Raw genomic sequence first — 16,999 nt, 5'->3', positions numbered from 1 at the left:
AAACCCCAACTGTGGTTTCAGATAAAACCAATTTCATTTCTGATTGTTGATTGTTTGCATAATGCATTGCACTAATGTTAAGATTTCAATAAGACTCACACTGAGGGGTTAGGATTAGCACACTTCTGCTGGATAATGTTTGACAAGCTTACTTGTAACGATGAGCAAGGCTGCCCCGTGATCCCAAGACGGGGCTCTATTCACTCCAAATGTCATCAGCACTCAGGAGTGGATTATGTGTGACAATGTTCCAGAGGAAGAAATGAAGTCATACTGCCGTCACATTGTTCAAATGAATGCACTCTCCCATTCAGCAATCCCCCGATGAGCCCCAACAAATCACCATGGCAGACATCTCGGCATAAATTGTCAAAAACAGTGTTTTTGTTTTTTAGACTGACATGGACCTCCACAAATGCCATGAAGACCCACCTAACTCTTAGCAAATGTAAGCATCACTTCCTCTCTCTTTTTCTGACAGCTAAAGACTTGGGTTGGATAAACCTCCTGGAAAATCACATGCTTTATTGCAGCAACACACTTCTTCAGCTGGAAATACTGACCTCCCTGTTTGCTTCCAATGAAGAGACACAAAAAAAACCCTGGTGCCAGGCTAGTTACACCAGAGCAACAGTGCAACGCCAATTAGGGCCCTAATCAGGTCAGCTAAACATCAAACAAGACATTGTAGATCTCAGCTAGCACAACACAGGGAGAGGTTTTCACCACAGAACCCCAAGATTAAAATATGGCACAGATGAATGCCGGAGACTGGGTAAGGCGATGGTCTCTACCTCCGCCGTGGGCTAACATGAAGCTGTGCTCTTTGTTTACTTTGAAGGCTGAGAGGAGAGCTGGAGGATTGGTTTACAGTCTGGCTTAGAGTTGAGGGCTGAGGTTTGTCAGTGTGGACGGGTCTGGGCACATTAGGAGATGCCAGGGAAGGTAGACCAGGAGGAATTAAATGTGATAGTGTGTCTTGTTTTTTAATTAACAACAGGAATGGGGGAAACGTTCTATAAAAGGTTCTTTGTTCCCTTGGTATATTGTTTTGGTGTCACTGTAGAGAAACAATACAGCTGGGAATCTTAGATTGTTGTGGATTTGATACCGAAGGTTCAGCTAAAACCTGTGTTCCAGGTCAACAGGCAAGCAATCCAAGTTCAGAGAACTCAAAACTTTTGATGTAACCGATTACATAAGAAAATTTGAGTACATATATATATTTTTTTATGTAAACTTAACTCAAAAATTATACATCGGCTATACTGATTTATTTTGTTATCATTTCATCATTTTTGAGTTCTCTGAACTCATATTATTCCAAAGTTAACAGGATTTTGCCTCGTCAGATATTTGTGTTTCTCTGGGTCTTTCACAAAGTAGTTATTACGCCCATACAAGTTTTTGAAAGGGTATCTTCCTTACGTTCCAACTTCTTGCGCAAGCTCTTACTGTAGAGAGAACTGTCATTGGTCGACTGCCTTCCCAGTGTTGCCATTGCATTTACATTTACATCTGTGATTTAGCAGACGCTTTTATCCAAAGCGATTTACAAGGAATTTTGCATTTATAGATCAGGAGTAGTTTAGGGTTTCACACTTATACACTTGGTAAGGAGGAGTGGGGAATCGAACTAGCAACCTTCCAACCTCTGGATTACTAAACGACTCCTCTACCTTAGGTCTGCTGTCTCCGTCTCTCATAACGTGCTTTGCAATGGTGTTCTCAACGACGTTGATCACGTCAGATACTAAAAAAAATTGAGTTATCAGGCAATGTTAACTCAAACAAATAAATTCCAATACAATTAAAACGTCTCCACTTGCTCAGAAAACTAATACATTTTAAGTTGGGTCAACTAAATATCAGGTTTTAAGTACTATGTACATAATGTTAATGAGTTAGTAGAACTGTCTGGGTTTACAGTGTGGTGGTGATCACTCCATATGAAATAAGCGAGTAACATAAATCCAACTGTTCTCTAATGCTGTTAATTGAGTATCATTAGTTGAAATGATTGTGTCACTTAATGAAACCTCTTGGGCTTTCACACCACATTGACCAGTGAGCAAGCTAATGCCAAATAGAATACACTTTGTAGCAACTGCATGGTTTACACAATTAAGAGTAATAACAACACGATCTGAAGCATTAATAAACTTTATTTAAGATAAAACAACAAACAACATTTACAGAAGGACATTACATCTTCCATAATAACATTACATACAAGTTGTACCAAATAATGCAATAGCTATTCTACTATATAACTAAGTCTGTTTTTCAGATATAAAGTGACCGGTCACACTTCTATGTTCCAGACTGCTTTTCATTTCAGTGCATTATACAAAATGTAGAATATTTGTTCCTATATATATTATATGCAAGTGAAGCTATTTCCCAAAATAACACAACATCAGTCTTGAGCAGAGCGGGGATGCAAGTTAGTCTTTCATTGATATTCTTTTTTAACCAATGCACATTTACACAGGGTTTGAAACCCTCTTCAGATCCTGTACTGGAAGGGAATGGTAAAGACATTCATGACCCTGAATGCAGACATGTTTTCCTCAGCAACATTTTAACAGTTCTTTATTTAATTTGACCTTTATTTTTATTATTATCATCATCATTTTTACACAGGAATCTCTGCATCCTTTTTTTATGTACAGCCTACAGACTATTGATAACAAAGGTTACAAAAAGATAAAATATTCACAGATGAATCAAAGTGTCAGAGAATAACAAGTGGAATGACAGACGGCACATTCTATATAGCATGGCCAATATTGCAAACCTAGGAACCAAGAGCAGTCCCTGTAACTGTTACTATATGTACACATTTTTACATGTAACGTCTAGATGCTGATTTTCAGCTGGAGCCAATGATTGCACTTCAAATTGCACTGAAATAATGGATGTTTTTATTGTTGTTATTATTGTTGTTATTGTTTGGACCATCACAGTAATTAATGTGCAAATCTTCCACTTTGTTATCACTTTGTTATTACTCATTTTTCATCATCCTTGGTATGCCTTCATAGACCGTGGCCATTGCTCTCCAGCTGCTCTGAAGGGGAAAGGCTAGTGTGACCATATTCAAGTTCAAAGAGGACAATAGTGCTTGCTTTCAGGGTCTCATCACCCGGACCACCAGAAGACAGTACTAAACAAGCGTGTTCCTGCCATCAGCAGCTGCTGCTGGGGCATTAGGGCGATAGCCACCTGACGGAGAAGCTTGAGAACAGCATGCCGGAAACGTACCGAAAAGAATTCAGCTGCTACTGTCTAACATCATCTAAAGCATGTGAGGAGGAACGAGAGAGGGATGTCACCTGTCTTAGAACAACTGTGTGCCTGCAGGTAAGGGATGACACAGAAAAGCAACACAGAGATAGGGTTGTGTTGCTTTGTGTGGGTTGTTGGAAGAGTGTTTTAGAGCTTTGCTTTTCCTCTCCTCTCTTTTTGGTGCATGTTGCAGGGAAGTGAACCGTCCTGCATGTAGGGGAATTTAGGTAGAAAAGTGACCCACTTTAAACTGGGAATGCAGAGGGGCTAAATGACGGCTTTCTTAGCAAGAGAAAGTAACGACATTGGTAATGATAAGACTTCAGATCAGCTCTATTCAAGATGGCGGCCAGCAAAGCCATTGATTGACACATGAATGTTGCCGTAAGCCTCATGGTAACATCGCTCCCTCTCAAAACTAGATACATAGGAAACAAACAAACAAACAGCCAAACAATGAGCCCCTATTGTACACATAAATCATATCACAGAGTCCACAGGCTGGATATAGTGTGGGTACACCAACTGGATCAACATGGGGAATAGGTTTTACATGCTGTTTGTGTGTGTGGGTGCGTGTGTGTGCCTGTTTGCCTGGAGTGTCATACAAGTTCATTGCCCTTCAACTCTCTTCAACATTGTGAAAATGAACCCATAGTGATCTTACAGTACATAGTTAATATTATTCTGTTTATTTCACCAGTGCAGGGTAACAGTGCAGGGTCCTTAGTTATTGTTCGATGATTTGTGTTTGTTTGTAACACACAGGACATTATTGAAAGGCTCAGAACATTGTTCGGCTTTTGTAAAAGTAATATATATATATATATAAGTTTATAAAAAAATATAAATAACCCAAACCGAAAGGAATTAAAAATGGCATTGTTTCCATCACCACACCATAAATACGCACACAACCACACAATCGGGAAGTGTAGCGTTGCAGTGCACACAAGATGCCACATCGCTTGAGATGAGAGAGGTGGTTGAATCCTCTCTGCTCATCTGTGGCCAATCATTCTGTCTTCACTATATCCTATCAGTTTCACAACACGTGCCACTACCCATTTAGTGTTGTTTAGCCAGATGTATACATTAACATGCACATCTAGAGATAACTAGGATTAAACATGGACTTACTGTGAGTGGGAATGACTAATGATGTTTTGATAGTAGACCAATCCAAATGCCTTTTGGGGGTGGGAAATCTCTGGCCAAAAGTAAGTTAGGAGTGGCCTTAGTGGGAAAGTCTCGCAAGCTTTTCGTTTTTCATGCACTTCTAGTTCACAACATCCGTCAGTTGTCTCCACACCTCTCCGCATCTCTCGTCACGTAGTGCTGAAGTCATATCTGGCATCATGACACCGAAGCCCACAGAACGGGTTTTTTCAGTCTCCCAAGCCAGTTATGACTTCATGAGGAGTCAAGGGGAGATTAAAGCATTGATATCACCATCATGACGACGGTTAAAAGTTTGGATTTTTCACAGGGCATTTTATAACTGAGTGCAAATCATGAGCACGGATTGTCGAAGGCCAAAAAGAGCTACGCATTAAACACTGGAAATGCATCAGGATCAATTTTACACTCGGGTATCAGTCATCTTTATCTTTTTGATAGATCCCCACTTATACACTCTGTAGCACTGTTGTGAGTGTATTGCATGTGTTGGACACAGACACACACCCCACAGATACACATGCACACATACACACGCACACACACACACACACACACACACACACACACGTGCACACACACACTCACACACACACTCACACACACACACACACACACACACTCACACACACACGCACACACACACACACACACACACACACACGACACACGACACACACACACACAAACAAACACAAAGACTAGCCCAGTCTCATAGCACATGAACTCTGACAGGTGTGTCTTTGCTGTGTGTCTCTGGCGGTGCCTGTTGCTTATAGACTGATCCTGCAGTATCTGCATCTGCAACACCAGAGATGAACCGCAAAGGACTATTATCAACAGCAATTACTGATCTTTACTTTAGTGCTATTGTCATTATTATTATGGTATTATTGTTGTGGTTGTGTTTGTTCAGTGGGATGGAGCAGTCAAGAATGCTTTTTCCTTCTTTTCAATGTCAGCACGAAACAAGTGTACTTAATGTGAGAATTAAGTGTGAGAGTCAAGACATTACTGTGGTTGTTCTGTACAGGTCTATCATACATACTAACATACATTCATACATAGGTCAATGCATACACAAGCAGTATGCGTCAGAATCCTCTGAATGTCTTTACGATGATTTTTAAATGCTGCCCTTTACACATCAGCAAAACGTGAATATATATACTGTATATATATACTGTATGTAACATTCAGAAGTAAACAAAAAAAAAAAAAGTTATTGATGAAAAACTCAGATCTGAGGTTCTTTACACTTGTGTAAGGAACATGCTCGCTTTTATACACTAATTTTTGCAAACACTCACACATACCCTCTCTCTCTCACACACACACACGCACACACACACAGTACACCTCTTACAAAGGTAACGCTTTTGGACAAAATAACTTAAGAGATAGGTGAGAGGTCATTTTGGTCTCCTCTTCTCTCTGACCCTCCTTCCTCTCCTTCAGTCTGCTATCAGCTTCCACCTGCAACACACACACACACACACACACACACACACAAACACACATGGTTAGTTAAGATTATTAAGGTCATTAAGATACACCCGACAAACATGAACCAAAACAGAGATTACAAGAGGGCAAAGCAGAGGGATAGAGAGATAGACAAAGGAGAGGAATGGAGAGAGAGAGAGAGACAGATGAGAGGAGCAGAGGTAGAGAGACAGAGTAACAGAGAGAGAGATCGAGACAGAGAAAGGAGAAGCAAGAGTTAGAGGGAGGAATGTAGAGGAGTGAACAGAAGGAGGAGGAGAGGGAGAGGGTAGACCAGCAGGTTTGGCTGGCTAGTCGCTCTGATAATCCCATAGCCCCCCCACCACCACCCTCAGTGACCATACTGCACTAATAAATAATTCAAGCATCTCTGTGTTCTTCCTCTATCCCTCGCTCCCCATCTCCCTCCCTCTTCACACTATACCCCTCCCTCCCGCCATTTATCCCTCCATTCTTCTCCCTCCCTGTCATTCATACTGACAGTCTCTCATTAACTCAGTTACACACGCACACAAACACACACACACACTCACACAATATCTCTGTCATCCTCTCACTTTCTCTCTCTCTATCTCTCCTCAACACACACACACAAACACACACACACACACCAGCCTATGTTTTTCTCTCTGTCTCCCTTTCTCAAACACACTAAATGAACACTGAAATATATTTCAAATATGAACTCTCCCCCCTCCTCTCTCTCCCTCTCCCTCTCTCTCTCTCTCCTGTCTATAAAAGCCTGGCTCTGAAAAGAGTCTTTTCCCCAGCGGATGCGCTGTGCTATGCTGACTGCCACGAATCTGAGATCTTGGCACCTATGGGGATAAGCCTGGGACTCAAGGCCCGGACGGGGTGAGGAGCTTTCCAGCAAATCAGACGATAGAGTGAACACTCCCGTCCCGTCCCCTCCCCTCCCCTGCCGCCGACACTGACTGCTGGGTAAGGACACAGAAACACCCGCCTCATTCTGTCTCACAAAAAGGCCGGCCTGCCGTCCGCCCAGAGAGGGGTGTGTTTGGGACCCAACCCCCAGCAGAGAGGTGGGTTTCTGGCTGGCGCCTTCCAAAGGCTGGCTAGTCTAAACACCAGAGGACATGAGACAATGTTTTCTTACTACTTTAACATACTGCAAAAACATTTAGAAGGGATAGATTGGAAAGAAAGAAACACAAAGAAAGATTCTTCTCTCTCAGGCCCATTTCCTTGTTTTGATATTATACTCCAAGACCAAGATGGCTATAGATGGACAGAATGTCATATTCTGCGTAACTATATACAAAAACGTAATGCAAAAATCCTTAGGGAGAAATCCTTAATGTTTGACCTGGAACAGGCTGATCCAGGGCTCAACGTGTAGCCGAGTTTGGCTATCAGGGTTACAGCCCAGTACACTTTACGGGCACTTTCACCACAAAACAACTCTTTAAGGTCCTACAGTGTTTCCAACCGTCTCACGAAACATGCTTTGAAGTCATTTAGCCATCAACTTCATAGGAGAGGATGTTGGGAAAGCATTTATGAGGGTTCAGTATGGGACATTCAATCGCTCCTCTATGGAGATTAGCCATAGAAAAGGCCTTTTTTTTTGGTAGTGAGAGTGCAGGCCCTGGATTAGAGCCAGGGCTGTCCGTATACCACTAAGATCAATGGGCAGGGCTCCTGTGGGAAGAGTTAGTCTGGAAGAGAGGAGGCGAAGGGTGGAGGGAGTCTATAGAGGTGGAGACCACTGAGCTCTGAGTCTATGGGAACAGCTGCACAGAGAAAGATTGAAAGAATGGGGAGCCTTGCCTTCTCTCTCTCTCTCTCTCTCTCTCTCTCTCTCTCTTAATGGGCTGTGTCCGGACTTACTGCCAACACCCTACCTATTTCTCTCTCTTTCTCTGTCTCTCTCTCTCTCTCTCTCACACACACACACACACACACACACACACACACACACACACACACACACACACACACACACACACTTTTACAGTATCATATCCAGTGTAAGCCAACAAAGGAATGTGTTGTCTCTGAGGTCTGATTTAGGACCAACAGATGTACAGTTCCACTTCAGCAGGATCAAAGAGAGAAAGGGGGCTGTGTGTGTGTGTGTGTGTGAGAGAGAGAGACAGAGAGAGCTAGTATGTGCGTGCATGACTGGATATATATGTGTGCCTTTCTGTGTCCTTGTCTGAGTGTATGTGTGAGTGTGTGTGTGTGTGTGTGAGATATAGTGTGTATGTACGTGCATGACTGGATGTATGTGTGCCTTTCTGTGTCCTTGTCTGAGCGTGTGTGTGACTGGGAGAGAGACATAGACAGATAAAGAAAGAGAGAGTAAAAGAGACAGTATATGCATGCATGACTGGATATATGTGTGTATTGTCTGTGTCCTTGTCTGAGTGTGTGTGTGTGTGTGTGTGTGTGTGTGTGCCTGTTTGTGCAAGCACTCCTTTCCATACCAGATGGAGCTGGTGGGTGGGAATTGTAGAAAGGATTAAGAAAGTGTATCAGTGCCCAATAAAGACAGCTGTTGTCTTTGGATTCGGCCGCACATTAAGCTAACACACTAACATTGAGTCAGCGCACGTGTGTGTGTGTGTGAGAGATAGTCGCTTCGGAATCATAGTTGAGGTGACCACTAAGGCTGAGTCTTGGGTAAAATGCAAATAGCTATAGACTGAGTCTTGGATTAGGGTTATGGTTGCATCTAGCTATAGGGTTGCCTCTAGCTGTAGACTACATTATAATTCACTCCCATGCACTACCACTGACATGTATATTTAACTGAAAACAGATCCTATAATAGAGGGAGACGAAGACATAAATTCAGTGTAGTTAATGTTATTAAAGAAGGCTGAAGACAAGCTCTGTAATTCTCGCTGGAACAAAAAATATTTACATAAAGTCTGAAAATGTATCTGAATTTATATGCGTGTCACAGAGAGGCAATCTCTTGCTGAGAACCCTGTTTCACTGCTCTCTCTCTTTCTCTCTGTTTTTACACACACACACACACACACACACACACACACACACACACACACACACACACACACACACACACACACACACACACACACACACACACACACACACACACAAACACACACACACACACACACACACACACACATGCGTATACACACTTTCTCTTTCCTGTTGCTCCCAGACACACACGTTCTCTAGCTGGTAGTCTCTCTGGGGCAATGTTCAAACAGTGTGTATTGCTGTGGCAACTCTAGCAGCTCCCATTGTGTCCTTTGATAAAATTCCATTCAATTCTTTTTTTACTGCAATTTTGCTCACTTCTAAAACTGCAGAGCAATGGTAAAGATTTTCCTTAAAAAGCAAAATGAGTTGTTTAAGTTTTACTACAGAAACAGAATTACAAACAAATAGTAACACAGATATAATAACACTTTCATACCCCCCCCCCCCCCCCCCCTTACAGAAACGCTGCACACACATACACACTCACACACACACACACACACACACACACACACACCATTAATTTTAAGTTGGTAAAAGTAAAAAGTGTTTAGGACAGTTCCCTCTGCATTAGACACAAGGGCTGCTCTGTAGTTTCACTGAAGCCCAGTGATGGGGGAGGGTGGGGCTCCTCCTCTGTGGGCTGGTGGGTCGTGACCTTTGACCCTGGGGCTGTGGGGGGGCTCGTCACATTTGAAAGCGTGTAATGAAGTGAGTCAGAGAGCCATTAAACGCCACTCAGCCAACACACTCAGCCGTGGAGGGGGCTGATGTTTTAATGAGTCTTTTTATGTGTGTGAGAGAGAGAGGGTGAGTGAGAATGCATCTGAATGCGATATGCATGTGTGTGTGTGTGTGAGAGAGAGTGAGTGAGTTGTCCTTCAAATTAGAATACATCCACTGGTTGCTATGTGCTTGTCTTTTGAAGAAACAAACCAAAGGCCATTTTTAAACCGCTTTCATCAAATCCCTCCACTCTTATCTCAATTTTTTTTTCAACGAAAAGTACATTCGAAAATAATGACATGCTAGACGAATAAATAAATCAAAAATAGTGCTTTGCAGTATTGCTCAGGAGTGCTTCGCATTAGAGGATGTTCCTTTAGCAGCACGGTGACGCCAGGTTACAACCACTGCCCTGTTTGGTTTCCATGGGTACGGAGACCCAAGCAGGGTCGTGGCGCCGCGGCATACCCATCGCTATTTTAATCCTAGCGATGAGCGCTACGCCACCGAGCAGGACCCCTGCCCCGTCAGATCTGGTACACACACACACACACACACACACACACACACACACACACACACACACACACACACACACACATACACACTTTGTCCTCTGCGGTTTCCCTGATCATTGCAGCCAGAGTTTAAAGGCCGATGGTGAGAGTGTCAGACTAGCACCTGCTGTCATGGCTGACAATGTCCCGCTGAGATCACTCCAGGGTGGACGGGGTCTATTCTTAATGAGAACCAAACTAAATCGCACGGAAACATCCATTACAGCCTGGACTGGAGTTGGTGATGATGAAGACTGGTTTTAAGGGTCAGGAATCTACACCATAGAGCTCATTTTCATATGAAGAAGTGGTCGCACGCGCACGCGCACACGCACACGCAAACGCACACGCACACACACACACACACACACACACACACACACACACACACACACACACACACACACACACACACACACACACACACACTCACTCACTCACTCACTCACTCACTCACTCACTCACTCACTCACTCACTCACTCACTCACTCACTCATTCACTCATTCACACTGATCACTTGAAATTTGCTGCATCAAGCAGAATTATCCAGGCACAGATGCACAGGGGGAAGATCCTCAGGTCATCATTTATACAATTGTTGTGATTCACACCTCACATACCCATTTAACACAATGTTTTTTGTTTAACTTGCAGAGCCTTGGGCTGAATAAAATAAATCTATCTTTCCTGTTTCGTCTACTGTAGTGAATAGGGAGGTAGGAGGAGGGGAGGAGAGAAAGAGAGGAAGAGAGGGAGAGACGAAGAGGTGAGGAGAGGGTGAGAAGAAGATACGAGGAGCCGAGGAGATGGGGAGAGGAAAGAAAGAGAGGAGAGGGAGAGAAGAAGAGAGGTGGACAGGAAAGGAGGAGAGGAGGAGAAGAGGAGAGGAAGAGAGGTCCTGAGCTTTCTCACCTTTAGAGAACAAAAGAAGCAATACAAATGTGAAACAAAGAAAGAAGAAAAAAATCAATCCATCTCTTCTAAGAAAGGAGAGCTCTGAAGAAACTACAGTTCCCTTCATCCTCAACCCCTGTATCGATCCCCTGCCAACACATGGCACTGGGGTATCAACCCTTCCAAACCTCTCCCCTCTCGCTCTCTTCTTTCTCTCACACCATCTCTCCACCACTAGCTCGTTTTTCTCTCCCAGGGGGGGTCTCACGAGAGGAGGAGGAGGAGGGTGAACTGGCCTCACTGGTCCTTCAGTATTAATTACTATCAGAGCCCTGTGCACAGGGCTCTTCAAACCCCAGCCCAGCTCACCTTCACTGCCCACTGTGATTTACCCAACGACCACAGCCCTGCTGTGATGTGCTGAAGAGATGGAGTCATGTACTATCACTTCTATAGATGAGGGGGGAGGAGTACTTTTAAAGGGTCCATGGTGTCCATGGTGCCAGAGGGCCGTGTTAATATCACTGTCACAGTGCTGACATCTATGCTGCCTTACATGCTCAGGCATTGAACTTGGCTTTATACTATACATTTATCATACTTTATTAGGTTAGAGTTTGTTTTTTATTAGATGGGCAATACTGCAATGCAATTCGAATAGGCACTCACATGCACTTATGTTTACACACACAAACACACACACACACACTTATGTACATACATACATTTTGTATTCTATCAGAGTCATAGAGAAAGACAAGACATAGATACAAATAAAACGATGAAGACAATGTGTGTGAAATGTAAACGCAAAAAAAGAAGAGATGAAAGGCAGGAAAGGGGTGGGAGACAGAAAATGAGGGGGGAGAGAGAGATATTGTGTGTGTGTGTGGGGGGGGCGGGCAGGCCCTGCAGCTAGCTGTGCAGATTCCAGCCTATCACTGCCCACTGACCCACACCCAGCCGGCTACATGGGAAAGTTGTTTTAGACCGTGGCTGATGGCTTAGGGCTTCAGAATGGCAGCTTTAACCCTGGTCCTGCTGAATGAGACCACTGGCTGGCTTCAGAGGACAACACACACACTGGACTTCAGATGACAACACACACTGGACTTCAGAGACGCTTCTTAGCCCTGTTCGCACAGTCCGCTTACTCGCATGGTAACTGCTTTTTTAATCATCAAACACATCTCACTCAGCAGTGTGGGCAGGAGGTGTGATTGAAAACAGTTGTTGGTTCTGTTAATACTCAAACACACACACACACACACACACACACACACACACACACACACACACACACACACACACACACACACACACACACACACACACACACACACACACACACACACACACACACACACACACACACACACACACACACACAGCATAGGCATAGTATGTTATAGCGAACTCCATGTGTTTTCTATTTCCTCTTGATCTGCCTGCTCTCCCACTGTAAACTTTCTCCCATGTCAGCACTTTACTGGCTGTTATCAAACACCAGTTATGCTCTCTGACACACACACACACACACACACACACACACACACACACACACACACACACACACCCACACACACACACACACACACACACACAATCATGCAAACACACTGACTAACACACAACATTCACAAAACCTCTCTCACACACACACACACACACACACAGTGACAAACACACACACACTGAAGGGGTATTAGTGGATTATGAATGTTAGTTTAGGTCCAGTGTGAGGGGAGGTTGTCCTCTGCTGGGAGAGGTGCTGAAGTGGTGAGAGGCTGCTGTCTCACCGCAGGTGCAAATCATTATACACACATTCCTGCCTGTACAAGGAGCACGACACGCCTGTTCACACACACACACACACACACACACACAAACTTAGAATCTGTATCTCACACTATACTGTATGTCTATATGTACAAATACATATATCAAATGCAAAACCAAAAAACAGCACAAATATTCCCACACTCACACACACACACACACACACACACACACACACACACACACACACACACACACACACAGAGTCACTCTGGCACTCAGTGCTGCTGACAGGCCCCACACACTCACGCTGTGCATCTATAATTCCGACAATAACACCTTCACAATTACCACACCTCCCGCTGCAAGTACAAGCAGTGTGAAATTCCATCTTCTGTTGATGCTACTTCAACATAATTGAAGCTTAGCTGGCTCTGGGGACTTCCACCCACTGGGGCTTCCACTGCTTCAGATTGCATACAGCTAAGAGCTCCGAACGAGTGTTCCGCCAAAAAGGTGATTACTGTAACACCTCGTACATGGCGTAAAGACTGCGATAGAAACGGTTCTGCTGACTCGTGTGACTTTTAAGCACAAACCTCACTGGGAGAGAGATGTTTTTTTGCGCCCTGCTGTGAGAATCGAATGGTCAGCTCTGGACAGCAAATTCCTATATGGACTCCAGCTGTTAAGGAAAAACCATGAAATCCTTAAAACTCTGATTTAATAAAGGATTTGAGTGAGTCTAGTAGTTGTGAGATTAAACTCTATAGAGACATGGAACCACTGACCCGATCACATTATTGCTTTCACACTTGATCCTACCCAATACTTCAGACTGGATAGACTGAACCCCATGCTCTTCTGTTCATTCATAATCCACTAATACCCCTTCAGTGTGTGTGTGTTTTTTTCTATGCCTGTGGACACAAACAAAGACCGAAATTTCCGCCATTTCTGTCCCCCCCCTCAATCCACTAAGGAGATGTCAGTCGCCACACTCCCATTCAGCACAGCACTATTCAGCAGATAGGACCAATTACTAATGTTAGGACCCATAATTAATGTAAGTCCGTGTCAAGTCACATGATAAGTGTTATTGCCACTTCGACCACTGGGTTTATGGTGGAGAGGAGGTGATATGGAATCATCCAACAAGAACTATTACCAACGATTTAGCCTCACAAGAAATTGATAGCCTAGTCATTCCCACTAACTTCATAAAATACGGCTTGAAATGTCATGAGCACCAGCTTTGCATGTGACCAGGGTTAATGCAACAGTACATATGAGTCCCCTGGGTCTGTCTGCAGAACTAATGTGATCTACATTACAGTCACTTGGCCAGGCCCACAGGTCCACTTAGCCTTTGATGTCCTGGTGCTAATGCACGTCAGCAGGGAGGCCCCTCTGACGTCAGCACAGTGTGTGTGTGTGTGTGTGTGTGTGTAAGCGCCTGCGATGGGAGAAGTCAATTAAGCATACAGACTTTTTAAAGTCCCACAGCCCCTTAAACAGGAAGCGCTGTGGTTAAAGCACTATTTTTGGCCACTATCCTGGAGGGCGGAGGTGTGTGTGTGTGTGAGCGTGTGAGTGTTTGTATGTGTGTGTGGGGGTCATAACGGTCCTGCAGTCTGACAGGAGGGGTCTCTCGTAAAACTGATTAAATCATTGCAGATCTCACTCACTAATGTCTTTCTGCTCAGGGGCTGAGATGGGGAATTCCCCCATTATGGGTGAGAAATGGAAATGAGGGAGGAGACTGAGGACTGAGAGAAAGAAGAGAAATGGAGAGAGAGAGAAAGGGAGGGAGGAAGAGAGAGAAAGAGAGGTGGAGAGAGAGAGAAAGGGAGGGAGGAAGAGAGAGAGAAAGAGAGGTGGAGAGCGCGTGAGAGAGACGTGAGTATGAGAGGATCAAAGAGAAAAGGAACGGATAAAAGAAAGACAGAGAGAAAGATAAGAAAGATAGGAAGAAAGAAAGAAGGAAGGAGAAAGGGAAGCAAAGAAAGTGACACATGCAGCACCATGCATCAGTCCTGTGTGTGGCTGCTGATAACAGAGGCTCATTGAGGGCTGAAGAACCCTCAGTCAATCAGCCCACTCCCCAACTGCCCCCTTCATGCCTCAGCCGGATGCCCCCCCACCCCCGGCCCTCCCTTGTAACGCTCGGCTGCCGCTGGTACTACCCGACGCCGGCGGTGTGAAGAGGATCATAACTCATCGTTCACTCGCTCACTTGCGGGGCCAGGGCCAGGGGGCCATGACTGGGGCCCATCGGGGCCTGAGAGCGGAGAGCAGTGAGCTTTGATGCCTGGGGCCACCCTGTAGAGCCCCCTGGCCTGTGGGGCATCTGCACTTCAACAGAGGCTTTGTTTTTAAGGGGAGCACCTGCTGACTGCTAGGGTGAAGAAGTAGACAAGAACAGCTACTGCAAGGGTCTGGTTGATTGACGTGTGTATCTGTGTGTGTGTGTGTGTGTGTGTGTGTTTGCGTGTGTGTGTCTGTGTCCGTATACATATAAACTTATGTATGTTTATATGTATAAATATATATTTCATGTATGAATCAGATGGGTTTATGGTAGGATGTCCTTAAGCTTAAGAGGTTAGCAGAGTTCTGACACTGACACATGCAGTGACTGTTAGCTTGTGTCCACATTTTATTTTCTATTTATATAAATAACTTAGGTGTGGGTTTAAGTCCAACAAAAGTACATCTTTATGCTGATGACACAATTTTATACACTTCTGCGTCAACAGTACAAGAGGCTGTGATTTGTTTACAGTCTGCTTTTAACCAGGTACAAAATTCTCTTGTTGGGCTTAAGTTGGTTCTAAATGCTAAAAAGACTAAATTTATGGTCTTTACACGTTCACACAAATCTTTTAATGGCACTATTATTACCACCAATGGAACACAGTTGGAAAGGGTATCCTCCTACAAATATCTAGGAATATGGCTGGATGATAAACTGTCTTTTAGTACACATATTGAGTGCCTCTTAAAAAAACTCAGGCCCAAATTAGGATTTTATTTTAGACAAAGAAAGTGTTTTCCATACAAAGCAAGAAAAAGGTTGGTAGAGAGCACTTTCTTATCAGTATTAGATTATGGTGATATCATTTATATGCATTCCTCAAAACTGCTCTTGAATAAACTGGATGTTTTATATCATTCTGCCCTGCGTTTTATCACAGGAACAGCAAGTAGGACTCACCACTGCTTGTTATATGAAATGGTGCAATGGTCCTCTCTTTCTCTTAGAAGAAAGTTTCATTTTCTGATTTTTACTTTGAAAGGATTACTGGGTAACTTGCCACATTACATCTCAGCACTGCTTTCTTTTCACACTAGTATATATAGTACAAGGTCAACAAATAAATTACTATTAATCACACCCTCAGTAAGGACTGAACTTGGCAAAACATCATTCTGTTACTATGCATCATATGTCTGGAATGAACTCCAAAACACATTACATTTAGAGACATTTTTAAAAATCTTTTGAAGTCAGCTTTTACAGAGCATTGCCATTGCTTTTAGATATGTTTCACTTCTTTAATTGTTTTGTTGCCATTTAGTTAGGATCCACATGTACATTATCCGGTCTTCTGCAGTGTTTCTCTTTGGTTGTCCTTGATGGTACTATCAATTGTGTTAGTGAGAATTGTCTAGTTTTTCTATGTGATTCTGTACTTTGTTTTCTGTCTGTGGTCCTGTTAGTTTTGTCCTCTGTCCTTGTATTTTCTGTTAATGTTTTCACTTGCTGCCTGCCACTCTTGGCCAGGACTCCCTGGAAGAAGAGCCATTGTGGCTCAATGGGACTTTCCTGTTAAAACAAGGGTTAATAAAAATAATAAAATATGCAAGTGTGTGTGTGTGTGTGGCTGTGTAAAAGTGTGTGTAACGGACAGAGTGCATCCTGAGTTCATATACGTATTTCCTTGCTCAGTATTCAAGCCACAACTTGTTCATGTTCACGTAAGATGCTAGGAACAGCTCGTACGCCAAAACTACAGAGTGTGTCAGAGCAGGAAAAGATTATGATCTCATGACACACTGCCAGCCTGCACAGGCAACAAAC

General features: G+C 43.6%; 1 protein-coding gene across 1 annotated transcript in view; it reads right to left on the bottom strand.

The window, feature by feature from the left end:
- Positions 1-5,851: 5,851 nt before the first annotated feature.
- The window catches only part of cdk14 (cyclin dependent kinase 14), a 147,132-nt gene continuing 135,984 nt past the window's right edge, over positions 5,852-16,999 (bottom strand). Inside the window, exon 15 of the mRNA XM_080858587.1 lies at positions 5,852-5,946. The gene's annotated coding sequence lies outside the window, so the exon portion shown is untranslated. The remainder of the gene's footprint in view (positions 5,947-16,999) is intronic.

This window comes from Sprattus sprattus (genome assembly GCF_963457725.1).
Source record: "Sprattus sprattus genome assembly, chromosome: 19".
Taxonomy (NCBI): Eukaryota; Metazoa; Chordata; class Actinopteri; order Clupeiformes; family Clupeidae; genus Sprattus; species Sprattus sprattus.
The sequence above is the reverse complement of the archived record's forward strand: the minus strand, read 5'-3'. Positions and strand labels throughout refer to the sequence as shown.